At 37.8% G+C, this 16,861-nt stretch overlaps 1 pseudogene; it reads right to left on the bottom strand.

Moving 5' to 3' along the window:
• Nucleotides 1-702: 702 nt before the first annotated feature.
• On the bottom strand, nucleotides 703-915 carry LOC122800578 (annotated as a pseudogene).
• Between the last annotated feature and the right edge of the window lie 15,946 nt (nucleotides 916-16,861).

Genomic DNA, 16,861 nt, shown 5'->3' with positions numbered 1-16,861 from the left:
TCTTACATAAAGTAAACTGAAAGACTAAACATACCTGACTTTGCATCTCACTGTGTATAAATGCTGCAGGATGCAGTATATCACAGTGGTTTGTGGATGGATTCACACCATTTAATTAGAGGTGTTTTCACTAAAACAGCTATCATTGTGTTAATAGCATTAAAAGTCACTTTCATGAAAAATTTCACAAAATGAAAAACACTATTTTTGGAGGATGGAAAGCATCTTATAACTCTTCATGTTAGGGAAATTCATTCCCCATACCCTTTTATGTCAACGTCAACGTACTAACTCTGTGATTCAACATTTATGACCATAGGGCAAATACCTTCAAGTATTAAACTCATTCTTGCACTAAATGTGCAGAACTCCACTGCAACAAACATTAATTAAACACAACAACAACAAATGGAAGACATTTAAGCACATATGCCAAAAAAATAAACAAATAAATAATCAAAATTAACAAGACAGCAACAGAGATGTTCCAGATTCCAACAATCAAAGAAAGAAAATCAAAATTAACTCAGTGGTTGCAGGAATTCCTTTTGTTCAGTGTTATTTATTCAATTATACTAGTTTTAATGAAGTTGTCTTGATTGAAATGACATAAGTCCTGCTACAAAAATGAAGAGCTGAACTGGAATGCCAAACACCTCTTCTTGCCTATTATATCAATTGAAGAAAATCATATTATTCCAAAGTGACTTGTTTTGCTCCTGAAATGTGAAATCTGGTGTTAGAGAAACTGCCTCATTAAGAAACACAAGTAAAAGTTAATTAAATATGAATTTAATAGATTATCTACAGTCTTTCTTTCCTTTTGTAAAATGCTTTATGGCAAAAGTGCAAAGGCACTGTAAAAAAGTAAAGCAGATGCTACACTTGATCTTAGCCAAAAGGCAGAGAAGCAATTTTTCAAACTATATTTAGGGGAAACTTTGGGATAATGTGTGTCATATATACTAAATAAATCAAAATGTACTTTCATCCTTTGCAGATAACTGCATTGCAATCAATATGAAAGGTTTTACAAACCTAAATTTCTTTCCTTTCATTTGTAAGGTATTTGGGGCACAGTGTCAAAGGAAGGCAGTGTATAAATCCAGAGCTCACCTCGTTATAAATAATCCCTATTAGCTGTGCAGTTGTACATTGATATATTGTCTGCGCAGAGTCTCATAACTTCTATTTGGACAAAAAGCCCCCTAGAGTACAGCTAATCACTTCTCTTGACAACAAGGGCTAGAATACTTTGTCTTCTGCTTTTTCAGACAGATCAGTGGTTTGTTCAAGCTAATTTATATAGTCTCTAGCCTAATACTGCCTGCTTTTCAACAAATAATTTCAGTAGAATTTCAAGAAGGTATGCATTAATAGTAACAATCAGACCTTCCAAAATCTTTAATTTTTTTCCTTTTACTTAGAATTTCAGACTGCACAATCTATGATTTGTTAGTGCCTAGTTATCTGGCTTTATGTCACATCTGTGCGTGAGTAGTAAAGAAACCATGGACTGGACTTTTTACTTACAGTCACACTAAAACCTGGAACAGATTCTCTAATACAGAAGTACTAAAGCTCACACCATTTTATTTTGTTTATCCTTGTGGGACCCAGTTGAGAAAACATGATCTTAAACACATGCTCTAAAATATCAATGCATTCAAAAAATTCATTTTGATAACATACTTGATTGCATTTCAAGTCACTAATAATAAACATAAAAACAGAAGTGAGAATATTGAATCGTACTTTTTTCTTACTAGTATGTTACAAACTTTGCTTCATGTGGTAACATTCAGCATCCATGTCATATATGTAATGTTAAATAAAAGTTGAGCATAATAGGGTGCAACAGCTGTTATTTGCAGATCAAAGTTCTGAACTTTAATAACTTTGACACTGTGCACCACATATGTAAACGAAAAAAGACTGGTATGCAGAATTTTATACCCTTGGGTTGAATTCCAGCAATGTTCATGCTGAATGGCTGCAGCGTATAAACCGGCAATAAAAAATGGTATTGACTAATAAAGTGGTATATATTACTGATATTAATTGGGGAAACATGCTCACTTCTAAAGTTGGAAGACTAAATGTAAGCAACTTAGTGGTTTGTTTATAGTAGCATCACTGAAAGAATTTCTTATGAACAGCACATTAAAAACATTAAACAAGTTTATGTATTATGGCATTTTGTTAATCGCATTCTTGTTCATTTAAATGAGAATTTAAATGAGAATTTTATAATGTACACTTGTAATTGTGGCATCAAGTGGGCTTTTTTCATATTCTGTTAGCTTCTAAACTGCTTTCATTTTATTAAAAACACACGCACAAATTTATTTAAGACGGTCTTCTGAAACAGTACAATGTAAGGCTTTTCTCAGCCTATTCCCACTTACTAAAATATAGGAATGATAGTCAAATCAGTTTATTTGGCAGTTCCTATATCACAGTTCATAAGGAATGGGTCACTGCTGTATTTCACATTTATGTCCCCAAAATTATGCAAATAAGTTTGACAGTAAACTTTGAATTGACGATTGTGCTTATGATCCAGAAAGAGGGAGACTGACTGACTGGCAGACTGGCAAAAATACAAACAGAGAAAGAAAGAGAGAGAGAAAGTTAGAAGCTTACCTATGAGTGGTCAGTATTCATTGATCATTGAAATGTTTCTTTGACTCTCCTTCTCTGATGTTATGATTCCTGTATAGCAATTGCTATGTTAACAATAAAACTGTAAGCCTTCATTTTTTGTCTCCAATGCTATTCCTTTCCCTCTAGCTACATGAGCATGGAGTTAGTGCATTTATTAAGTAGGGTGCAAAGCCCATTAAGAACCCCGTAAGAGTCATTTTTATGGGACCTGAAATCTTAATCTAGTCTCATTAATCATGTAGGACATTGGATATTTAACTGCTGCATTTTATACTGAAGGCTGCACAGAGACAGAGTAACAGCCATTGCGTGTACGAGTGCATGTCTGTCTGTCTGTGTGTTTGTGTGCATCATGAAAGTGCTGCTTAAGTCTTTTATTTTGGCAACACTGAGATCATAAGAAAGATTTCAGCACTTGAGAAAAGAAGACATCTGATTATTCGAACCCCGAACCCTCCAAAATATCTACAATGCAAACACTTGGGAGTTCAGTAGTCAAAGTAGCAATAATCAATACTTCCAAGTACAGAATATACACAAAAAATGTTTGCAGTGGGGCTAGGTCTTTTATTCCCAACTTATACTGTATTCCTTTTGCTTAGTTTTGCTGGCTTTTGTGGCTTTCCCAACATCTATGTGTGTGACTTCACAGTACAGTGGGGTGTGAGAATTTATCCTTTACCCTATTGCTACTAAAATCTCCTGATGTCCACCATGGCAGTAAAACGTAATAGTAAAATCAAAACTTTAATGAAAAGAATATAACATAAAATAAGCAGTCCTCAGTCTTCCGATAAGCGCTTTCGGCAAATAAGCCTTCCTCAGATCGTATAAAAAGGACTGTTCAGCTTTTGTATTTATAAATACAAAAGCTGAACTGTCCTTTTTATATGATCTGAGGAAGGCTTATGATTTTGCTATTAAGTTTTACTGCCATGGTGGACATCAGGAGTTTTTAGTAGTGTTTGCCTTTTCTCTTCCTTATTGGTGCCCTTCACAGTGTAAGAAAGTTTTTTACCTATTTATCCTATTGCTGTGCAGTCTTTGAGGTGATATATATACAACTTGCCAGGCCAAGCATAAAATAGATACACCAACAAGTTATAAAATAATAAATAGACACTGATGACACCATGCGGTAAAACTGGTCTGTTTGATGTTCTGTCATTAAACAGCTCATCTAGTTTACACATGCCTGCCATCTATTTATTATTGTATAACTTATTGGTGGCATAGTCCACCTATTTATTTTTCAAATTGAGTCCTGAGTGCTGGAGTTGTTGTCACAACAGGATTCTTTCTCCATGACACCTTGGTTTCATACTCCGTTTGTTTTTGGGTTAAAATTATATATATATGTATAGATCTACTTCTAGATCCCGAATTACCATAATGTTGAATTTCAGAATGTCGAGACCACAAATTCAAATCCTCAGAATTCCAAAAGTTTACAATGCCAACTATCACAAGAGCGAATACTAACATACAATATAAATAGAAACTTCTTAAATAGGTTAATATCTTCTTAAATTTTACAACTTTGTTGCTAAGAGAACTTCTACTACGTTAATTCACAGGAAGGATTATACTACTTATTCTAACTGCACCGGTAACAAAATAACAAAGCCCACCCTAATCAAACCCACTATCCAGCTACTTCAAACTGTAATAAATTATTTTTTCACATTTTTGCAGTGTGGCTATCTCCCCCTGCACCCCTCACACCTCCCAACAAATTAAATACACCAGCTATGAGACTGCACCACATTGACTAAAAGTATAAACACCCAAGGCACACCCACATCTCCATTACAATCACCCAGTGGGCTATGCACGCAAACTACCACCATAAGAAGCAGGAACTGCAAAAGAATTCCATGGCATATTTAAAAAAGAGAAACATTTTAACCTGGAAAAGTAAACACATTTCTTTCCAATGCTTAATTTACACAAGCTTCAATACCTTAGAATACTTTAAAACTAGTTGCCCCGGTCCCCTTCAATAAACACATCACACCTAATGACATTTGACGACCTTTATTAAACTTCCATAAACATAGCTTTGTTAGCCAATATTTATTAAATTACAACTGAAACATAGTATAGCTGATTTTAATCACATCATGAACATCCATGTAATGTTAATCAGGACAGTGTGGCCACACTCACCCTGACCCAGTAAGCAGCGTCCTTGCCTTCACTCTTTTACTTTACTTATGAAGCAGCGTCCCACCACTCACTTCATTTACCATTTATTGAATTACACATCCAACCAATAAGCAGCATCCTCACCTCCACTCACTTATTTTATATATCAAGCAGCATCCAACTGCTCACTCTCCTTTCCCAAGTCATTGAAATGAATATCCAACACCAAAGGTGGAACAGAAGACGACAAGCCTGTCCCTCTTCTCCACCCACCAACTGACCAGGCTGTTCCCCTTCTCTCCTGCCAAACTTCAAACAAGCTAAATGCTCATTAAAAGGCCTTAATCCAAACATCATACAGTGTCCTCCATCCTCTCTAACCAAACTAGATCCATGTCATCACCTCCCAAAGCCCTACCACATGATTAGCCAAAATGACTGAAATTAAACCCTGATCCCTCTTCAATGCAAATGTGACAAACCATAACCTCATAACCTAGCATAACTTCTGTATATCAGCTAAACTCACTTACCTAAATGTGAATAGGAACTTCACAATGATTCCCAGGTCATTACCTGTCAAATACGCCACCAGAACATTAAGCCCACACCACATGAAACCACGCAAGAACAATTGCACACCATCATACCTAACTGCAGCCCCATTTTACTATCCAGTGTATGTATTAATGTCCAAAATGAATTTCCTTTCCAATCAATATAACAGCAATCCCACCATCACCAGCTACCCGATATAAACAAGAAAACATTTAATGACATCATAGTATTTCCTGACCAACAAACCACCCAATGAATGATTTCAATACATTCATACCCAGGTTAATGCTTACCCAATGAAGTACCAGAACTCTTAAAAGCCCAATGTTGCCCAAAATAAAGCAATGTCAATGACATGCTATCGTGCCTAACTGCAACCCCTTATTCTACCCAACAGATGTACTAATGACCAAAATGAGATTTTGTTTCTAATGTATCAATTGCATAGTCATCCTGCCATCATACCCACTATCCTTATAAATCAAGAAAACATTTGGTATCCAAAAAAAACACCCTGTTAATGACTTTGATACCTCCATGAAAGAAACACCACACAAACCGTAGTCCAATGGCTCTCCATTTACCAAATGCCAACTCTTGCAATCAACTTACTTTGAAAATAGGCCATATCTGCTGATCTTCACACTATCAAACCTACCCTAACCCTTCCAGCATATAAGCCACCATCCAAGATTTAGTAAGTAACATAACCCTAACACCCATACAACTCACAGCTAAATCCTTATTGACCAATTGAAATGCCACCTAGTTCACAAGCCTGAACCAGATAACTCAACAATCTGTCCCACCAATCTCCTTCCCCGTGGCAGCTGCAACACAATTTGACCAAACTAACAACACCCCTACCATATGTTTTACTTAAAAAGTGGCCCCAGGCTCCTGCCACCCACATCTAATCCTTCTAACCTAACCTGACATGTCTTGGCTAGCACCACCAGCAACCCAATACACTGCCATATTAATCAAGTGAAAATGGACTTCAAAGTCCCACATCCTTCATCCAGTCATCCTACCCTGCTGAAGGACAACCCCCAAGCCAATCTTCCCAAAAGTATAACTTAACCTTATCCTCCTGCCACATTGGTAAACCAATGCAAATCTCCATGAACCATGCAATGCATCTACCAAAAGCTCAACATCCTTAAACCATCACTTACCCTTGGATTCCCCCTTTAAGCTTTCCTTTCAATATGTCACCTTTGCATCCAATAACAAAACAAACCCTAAACATTTTCTAGGAGACCAAACACCATGCCCAGTTTAATCCTTACAACTTCCGCCTAACTACTCTAACACCTAGCTCCTGTCCCCCAACACTCGCATACTTGCAATGCTCCCACAAATCCTACCACAAACACTACCTACTCTTAAGTAACATACCACCTCCTATCAGCCCAGGGAAAAGAATATCACTCAAATTGAATCACCTACCTACCCCCCATTCCTACATTACCATAACTTCACAATCACTACCTTCCTTTGTAAGAGATGAATAGTCCTACAAATTGACCTCCACACTCTTTGATTCAATAGAAAATCCTTAAGAAAACCCCATCTATTAACCAAGTAACACATTCAGACTGCTGAAAAATCAGTTACCCAGATGCCTTCATCATCGGTTGCCTGTACAGCCAAATACCTACCCACACATTTCAAGTGTGCAAAAACTACTCAACACCCACAAATATACACAACAACTCCCCTTGTAACTAAGCAGTATTGACAGGTCCATGGTCATATCCTACTGTAACAAAACCTCCATGCACTACATGAAACCTGATGCATAAGGAAATTGAACACCCAGAGGTCCTGTCACATGTAGGCACTAAACCACTGAAGCCTCAATCCTTAATGACTGTTTGACTATCAAAGCAACCCCATCCCTTCCAATGAATTCAAATATCCTTGTACTCCCCCATTCCAAAACCTTCTCCATAGTAATAGCAAAAGGGGCAAAAGACCCCCTCCCTCACTGCCCAGGGGGCTTGCCTAACTAAACAATCGGTCATCAAACTCCCAAATTCAAACCCAACCTTAGTCATTAGGACAGTACCCCATCTGTGGATGGTCCCAAACACCCCATAATTAAACCTAAACACTTGCTTCACCGAGCCCCTGACGTATATCATCTTTATTAGTCTCTGCAATAGTCACATAATGCACAAACTCTCACACACTGAAATGAGTAGGTAAAATGGTATCACTACCTGTGACTTCCTCCATGCAGCTCCAGCAATCAAAACCCCTTTGCAGAAACATCCATCACCTGATGAGACCAGATCCTTTAAACCACCAGCTGATATGACCTCTGAACTCAAACCATCTGTGGCTTCATTGCATAGCACCCCAACAGCTGAAACACCCATCATAGCACCACCATCTGCAATGAGAAGCGAAATGTAAATTTTCTGAAATACAAACACAATTGAAGACAACCTGGACACCCTCTGAATGCCCTCAATAAACCCACCCATACTTAACATCCTCACTGCGAGGCAGGGCCATAACTTTGCCATTAAGTACCAAAATGCCAAGAAATAATGGCAAGGTCTCTTCTACCTCCCCAAATCTAGGTCAGTTTCACCATAAATAACTCAACCTACTGAGCTTACTCTTCCAAGCGGTCAAACACATAACCCGCGAAACATATTCTCCAAAAAAATTCCGCAATGAAACCATGGTCTTCAGCCACAAAAGCACCCATGGAAAATCCCCATCCACATAGATGATGAGATTCCTCCCTTTCCTCTTTGTTAATCCACACACACCCCAGACACATGCCAGTACACTCAGCATATGAAAAGTTTTTCCTTTCTTTTTATTTTTTTTAAATTCTCAGAACAAAGGCACCTGATTATTAGATTCATGCAAAAAGAAAATGTGCCCGAGAACTCACCCTGGCAAGCTAGAGCCTACAATCCCAGGCCTTCACTGTGACTTGCCAGAAACCATTATCATATGAGGAATAGATCAACATATAAGGCAGTAAAGCAGCATACTTAAAATCTGGATATTCAGTGAAAATCTGAGCAGCCAAGAGATGGACAGTAAACTCCTACCTCCCCATCGTTGAAATCCCTACACTGCTTCCTACCAGCCACCCCCAGCTGAACCACCAAACCTCTTGGTGCAAGAAAACTGGGGAGTGTTCTCCCCTCCCTCTGTATAACAGTGTTCATTTAGCAAATAGTTTTTGCAGAACTGCATTATTTAGCAGTTTCAATCAAGATCATCCAAGCGATTTGTCAGAAGAACACAAATGTTATGAGGAACACACCACACATTTGAGCCCAGATGTTCAACCACTGCAGTCATAACATTCTTTCAGAACAAGAAATCTGCAAAGCCATAAATAGTGGGACAAAATCCAGGCAGTTGCGATGTATGACTGGCCTCGCTCTTACCGCACATGCTTTTAAACTCTGTCACGCCTACCATCCCCCCCTCATGGCCATCAAAGCAGCACTGCTCATGATCCCAACAGAGCTCATTCAGGTTTATATTGAAGGAGCAACTGGAAAAGTAGTGCAGCAAACCAATAAATCAATCTTGGACCCTGTCCGTGCGAGCCAAAATTCAAACAGCCTGGCCACAGACACCACAACATACCTCTGAACCTCTTAGCACAAAATTCCAGACAAGCCCTGATGGAATGAGGGGGAAACAAAGGCCCACAAATAAGGACGGATTTTAAATATTGTTCCTATAATTTAGACTGCTGATAGAGCAACAGGGTTTCATCTGTTGCTCACTTTATCAACAAGAGGAAGACTCTGAAGCAAAGTGCTTTTTAATAGCTGCTTCCCCAACTAGTGCAGAATCTAGTTTATAATCCACTGAAATTTATAAACCAGAAAATACAACCTCATCCTGAGCCTGTCTGAATAACTGATGGCTGCCATAATACCCCTTGTCATTCCTCCCAATGAAAGCAGTGCAAGTCCATGTACTTAAAACCTGTAGCTTGTAAGCAAAGTCCATTCCATTTGCCAATGGCTCACTAACAAGAAACACACAGTGCGCATGTGCGACTGATCAACCACCACTCATTTACACTCACAAAACCCACAAAAAACATCCAATCCAGAACATTCTTATCCCCCTTTGAAAATAAAACCATCACTGTCAACAAATATACTACCCCTGACCACACAGAACAGCCCCTTATTGCCAAATATTACCAGCACAAGCCTGGCACCCGTGAAACGGACAGTCAGCATCTACCAAGCACCCTAGCAGAAAGGCACACAAACTATACTCCTCAAACTCATAGCACAGTAAGTCTGGACAATGTCATAAGTAACAGAAGATGCTCAGAACTCAGGACACATCAAATATTACTCCCCAATTTAGAACATTGATAGATTTACTCTAACCTGAATTCTTCATAGAACATGCAATCTCAAACTTAAATATCTGTCATTGACTTCTAACTTTAGTCTTTAATGAATAGCTGCCAGTTTGCCAGAACCACTTCATCTTCATTTCACCACAATGGATGAACTAAAATATGAAGCAAACTTCTAGACCTTTAATGAAATCTGTACCATTGAGAGGTATGCACACACATCTACAACTCCCACTATATGAACCAAGCTAATAGGCAACCAAATAGATAAACCTAGCAGTTTCTTTTACCTTTTGCCTGCATGTACCTCCAAGCCATTATGGCTATGTATCCAACCCTATTCTCTTCCTTTAATAAAGGGGGAAAAAAACATATTCCTTTCCACCACTCTTACCAGCATCATACCAACCCTTTACCCAAAATACTTAAAGTCATCTCAGACACAGCACTTGCATTTAGCAATTACATGCCAAAATGTGATTCCTTACCCAGTTACACTTGCCTAAACCCCTTAAGCCCCTCCCTATACTTACCTCATTTCCTCCCAATCATCCCTCATTCCCATTTAACCCTTACATCCCCCACCCACTTAACTCCCACTAATTTATCTAGCCCTCCCTCTGAAGATGTCCCTGGACAAATTGGTTTCTTACCAAACCTCATTTGTTAGACTTAGGACAAATAAAAACAAACCTTTACAGTCCTAAACTTGTATTTATTTATTTTATATTTGTTTACTGGGATAGTCCGACTGGATACATGTCCATTTTCAGCGGAGGCCCGGGAAGAAAAGCTCCAAATAGACAAATTGCACAAGAAGTTAGATAACATTAGAAAATATAAAACAAAGTGATTATGTACAATGGTTTAGTAATGTTCCCTAGTAGGGACTCACAGTTATCATGGACAGACTCACAATTCTCATTAATACACAACATTAAACCTGCTAACAACCATAGAACGCTTTCTGTTATTACAAAAAATGTGAACCAGATACAAGCACTCACAACTTCCTAGCTTTAACTAACAGCATTTAATTTTAACAGACTATGCTATCCACTACACAGCAGAAACAAGACCTTGCTATTTAACTGTCGATATATTGAAAGTCATACATTTAAACTTTTGGTATTCTCACAATTCGGGTTTCTGGTCTCAACATTCTGAAATTCAACATTAGGGTAATTCAGGATCTATAAGCAGATGCATACTATATATAAATATATATATATATATATATATATATATATATATATATATAAATATATATATATATATATATATACATAAATATTATATATCTATCTATATATATATATATATATATATATATATATATATATATATGTGTGTGTGTGTGTGTGTGTGTATATATATATATATATATATATATATATATATATATATATATATATATTACGAATGTGTGCATCTCTTTCTCTTTCTTTCTAGCGCTCTCTCTCTATATGTATATATTTAAAGGTCTAGTAAATAGATTGATACAAAATGCTGAGAGTGCAAATGTCAGCACATCAATGTGCATGCGCTGAGGGAATTTCTCTGTGCGTGTATACAAAATAAAAATAAAAAACAAATAACTTATTTTTATGCATGAAGCAATTCCCCTGCACTGCCATGTCAGGGAGTGTGTCGCTTAACCACCCTGATAATTATATATATGGCACGATGTTGGGGAAAGGATATATTCATGAACCTTGGGAATTATGTGATCTCACAAACCTGTTGACCAATCTGTATCGACTAAAGAAACATTGTGAACTCTAAGTAAATTCAACCATATTAGGTGGTATCACACACACACACACACACACACACACACACACACACACACACACACACACACACACACACACACACATGCGCACACACATGCGTGCGCGGACTAACACATATATAGATAAACCTTAGCACGGATATAAATAGGACGTGCTGGAGGGATAGATTTATCACTCAGAGACTCCCTATGCTGTGGAATAAAATAATCCCGGTCCATGTGAGGCAGAGCACTTCGCTGGCTCTGTTCAAGAGAAATCTTGACCTGTGGATGGGAGACCGTAGGTTTACCCCGGGAATCATCTCTGTGTCACTGCTGGACAGAGGCACAACAAACTAATGGGCACATTATTTTTTCATATAAGGGGTGGCGTAAGCCACAAAACTTTGGGCTAGGCTTATAAATGCCTTAGGGCAGATAGCCTAGTATAAACCTATGAACCTATGAACCTATATGTATACCAACTCTGAAATTATACGAATTCTGAGAAGAGGGAGAACGTGGAAAAATCAGCATTAACTTTATTGCTCTTTTACAAATACACCCATTATGAAGGACAACAGTAAATGTTTAGTTTCAATGTTCCAAATGTTGATTAGGAATCCGGTGGTAAAAAGCAGCAATCTCTAGAGTCATAATTCTTCATGTCTCTTGCAGGTTCCTTTGACAATTCTGCTTTACTAGTCTTCACCGCACTTAAGATATAATCTGGTGTGGCATTAGTTCATATAGGTCACTTCTTCCTATTTGGTGTATTTTGTTGATCCTTCAAACCATATTTGGCAGTCAGAGCATTGTCAGGTAACAAGAATTTACTTTGAATAAAGTTTTAAAAATCCAGAGTGCTGAGTGCTGACTGATTCATGAATAAATAACCCCCCCAACCTTGTTACCAAAACAAATTTGCAGTTTTACTGACAGGTAATATCAGAATGATGTATGAGCAAAACTGACAAATGCAATATTAGTATTTCATGACATGGATAAAGGTGAACAAGATGCTGTCATAATGGTGCTAAAAGCTACCTTTATCATGTGTTTGTGGCCAAACCAGGTAGGCACTACTCAAATGACATGACAAAAGCTTTAGAAAAGGGAATTTGAATATTGTACATAGAAGAAAATGAAAATACAGAATAAAGGGATATTAAAAAAGTAGGGAAACATATTCCTGTTACGCATTTTAGTTATTATAACTGATATTCATCCATAGGTCCCTTTAGGTTTCTAATGTTGCTGCTTTATTGATACGTGTTTTAATTATTAATATTAATAACTGTATGGAGTGAATTTGTTGAAGTGTTTCCAACCCGCTCCTAATCAATCAAATGCCACATGACCTTCCGCATCACCTGAAACAACATCAGAACAGGCAGATGGGACTTCATGTTAGGGCATCATATGAAGGCCTGAACCTCAGCGTAACAGTAGCTCCTTCATTTTGCAACAGTCAGTAGTGAAATGTAGATCCATATGTCTTCTTGTAAGCACAGAACCTACAACTTACTGTAATATTAGCAACAGTCTAAGCACATAGCATTGAGGCACCATTTATTCATTGTCTTATCCTCACTTAGTACGGTACAAAGACAAAGACGCTGAAGCCTAAGCAAGCACTCAGCAGCTGCAAGGCAAAGAAACTAATCCTGAATAATATAACTGTGATTTGGAGACTTACCATTGTCTTTTGTATTGCATTATTTTGTTTTCATTTAATCAGGTTTTATTGCTGTAACAAGTTGTAAGGATACACATTTTGCAGCTGAGAGCAAGATTACTTACAATCATTACCATGTTTATCTATGTGACATGTCAGGATTTTGCTTGAATTAGTATGGAATGTTCTTTTAAATGAAGTTTTCTCAGGAAACTTTGTCACAACAATTGTCTTTTAATTAATGCCTTTGCATATTCTAACTACCAAGCAGATGTGTTGAATGAATTACTGGGTTTGAAACTAAATTTTGTAATTAAAAATTAAGTGTTTAAACATTACTTGTGGTGATCAAATGATACACATTGAATAATAATGCAACGATTCTCACTGTGAATCGAATCTGCAAAAGCTAAAGCAAAAAGAGGAAGAAAAAACCTTGAGACACTAAGGACCGATCTTTTAGATTATAAGGTCATCATTTGGCCTGGTCAATATTGAATTCTTGTGGACCTTGCTTAAGTTTTCATCGTCTAATGCATGAATAATGATGCATAGCAATTTGCTTGCCCCCAGCGAGAGGAGTAGCAAGTGTGTGTGTGTGTGTGTGTGTGTGTGTGTGTGTGTGTGTGTGTGTGTGTGTGTGTGTGTGTGTGTGTTGGGTGGGGTGGGGATGAAAGGGGCACGTGTGTGTGCATATGTGCATTTTTTCAGGACTTAATTTTACAGTGAATACCTCACAAAAATGTAATTTCTTCATGAAAAAAATAACGTCTGCTAAATTTGTTGTTGCAGCACTCATGATTATGAACTATTTTTTACTGCAGAACGCCAATACTATTGTATTTGTTCCCTCTTCATTTGTAAAAGCTGAAGTTTCGACAGACCTAGTTAAAGACAGGAAATTAAGTTTTTTCTCAGCACAAAAGTTGTTAGAGAACATACAGTAACAAAAGGAGACCCTTCCAATCTGAAAATGTAGTATTTTGCTCAGCTTGTACTATTGTCTTAGGTCTGTAACTTTTTTTTAGTTTCTGATAAAAACTGTGTCCTTATTATTACAAATCACTCAGGGTTTTTAGAGATGTTTAGAATTTTCCAGCTTACTCATGCCTAAAAGGTAGATCATGCCAGATCCTCAATCTGTATTCTTCAAAAAAAAAAACAAAACAGGTCCCCTTATCCATAACATCGTGAAAATGACCCAAGACTTCGACATTGATGCATATGTCTCAACTGTCCAGATTTTCGCAGAATGTCAAGATTTTCGGTTCATAGTTTTGGTCTGTCCCTCATCAAATTTGTGGTTTTCTGGCAAGTCACTCGGATGATCTAAGGATTGAAGTAGTTAAATAATGACATACATTTGAGTTTCAGACTTCAAATCCTTCAGAAAATGTATGTTAAAACAAACCCTGCTAATCTAGAAACTTTCTAAGTTTATAAGAGCGATATTTAAAATATGTGTCTATTTTTGGGCGTTACTCCCCTCATTTTGTTGGGCTTTGAACAGATTTCTTGCAGTAAGAGGCTGAGAGGTATGATGACCCCAGATCAATTATTGACTTAGTCACTGATGTAGCTGGAAAAGGTGGGGCAGTAAAGAGCGGGATTTTGCCATCTCACCATTTCCAGGAGATAAGGGTGGACTTCTAGCTGTCATCTTGCACTCTCTTGATGATGAAGGGTGTGTCGTGATCACATGACAGATTTCCAAAAATAATTCAGCATTACAGGGTAGGGCTTGAGCTGACTGAAATAATAAGCAATGATGCATATGATGTTAGCACCTCTGCCCAATTATTGTGTCACAAAAATCCCTGATGTACACCATAATGCATATGTTAGTACTATAAGCTCCACTCCATGTTTCCACTTTCCTCTTCCCAACCTGCCTATAGCCAAGGCAGCCTGAGAGATAATACCAGAGATACTAAAATCAGGAGTAATAGGACTGAAAAAGCAACAGAAGCCTGCTAAATGTAACCTAGGAAACAAGTGCCCTCATCAGCATCACAAGCACCCATCACAAACAGCACAAACCTGGAAACATACATCTAAGAGTCACACTGATTCAATTCAAAAGCCCATAAGGCAAATCTTCACACAGGCCAATATCCTAGTTATGGCTTACTCCATAGTGAATCATACTGATCCACCATTCACCAAGTTGTTCAAGGAGAGGGTCGCAGTCAGTTACCATTCACGTACAAGGATTCACCACATCATGCATGCACACAGCTATATTGCATACATGTGTAAATAACTGCCCAAACTCTTGTGACAACTAGAGTGACAACAACATTTTCTTACTAAAAAAGTAAAGAGTCTAAATCATAAAAGCTACTCAGACCATTCCAAAGCCTTGTCTCTCTTTTCAGTATCATGCAGAGAATAAGAGGTTACCTCTGCCTGATGTACAGAGCCTCAACAGGCCATGTCCTGTCAGACCCCTTACACACTCACCAGGTATCATAGCCTGTCAGACCCATTACACACTCACCAGGTATCATATCCTGTCAGACCCATTACACATTCACTAGGGATCTCAATCTTTTTTGCAACATAAATAGAACATGTTGGAGGGATAGGTGTGTATCACAGAAAATACCTCATCTATGGAACTGTCTTCCAGTTTACATAAAGGCAGAAGGGTAGATTTGATAGGGAGAAGGGGGCAGCCACACTGTACACAATGTGCCAGGGGTCATGATCGGCAGATCCAAAATTTTTTTTTTGATATATTTCAGTTTTATGCTCCTCACATAAATGTGAGGGCAGAAGCAGAACAGGAAGGCATTAGGACCTGGCATTCCACCTTAGAAGGGAAGCAGTGCCAGATCAGAACATGCACACATTGAGCACGATGGTGTTAGGGACCTGGCATTCCTCCTTAGGAGAGAAAGAAGGAAAGAGATTGGGGAACAGATCCTTTTTATTTTTTCCATTTTTTATTTTTTTTTATCTTAAAGTAGTTCATGAGAGGGTGCAGCATTAGGTCATGGTACTTCTAAGGAGGAATGCCCACTTGGAAGATGGACCTTTGATCTGACACTCCTTCCTCCTAAGTGGAAAGCCAAGTCCCAGTGCACTCCCATTTTACTCCTACTTTTATGTTTATATAAGGAGAATAAAATAGCAAAACAAAATGCAATTTAAGCTTGCTTGGAACCTGATTAGATTTTAAGATGTATTATGCTAATAGTGTTTGGATGCATTAAGTTGTTTGTATACAATGGGATGGTGATGTTTTCTTTTTTTATTCTCAGTAGTCTCAATAAAAAAATGAAAAACAAATTTGCTGATTGACCCCCCTGACACCTTAATAGTGCACACCCTGTCATCACTAGTTGAGATCTCATAGATAGCTAATTTGCAGTCCAGTGGACAACACAGGGGTTATATTACATTTATATAATCCATCAATGATAACAACATTGTGGATAGTGTCAAAAGCCTTCATCAGGTTAAGATAAGCAGGGTGCTCAGATTGACTACTTTCTACAGCCTCTATAGCTTTTTTAAAGAAGTTTAGTATTTTCAAGAGGCAATACCTGCCATTCACAAAACCAAACTGACTGGAATCTAGATCAATTAAGTTGTCAATGTTTGCATTAGTTAATTCTGCTATGGGACATTCCATGTTTTTTCATATAAGGCTGGTGAGGCT

This window comes from Protopterus annectens, chromosome 4.part0 (genome assembly GCF_019279795.1).
Source record: "Protopterus annectens isolate FY-2018-M chromosome 4.part0, PAN1.0, whole genome shotgun sequence".
Classification (NCBI taxonomy): Eukaryota; Metazoa; Chordata; order Ceratodontiformes; family Protopteridae; genus Protopterus; species Protopterus annectens.
This window is presented reverse-complemented; position numbering and strand designations above follow the sequence as displayed.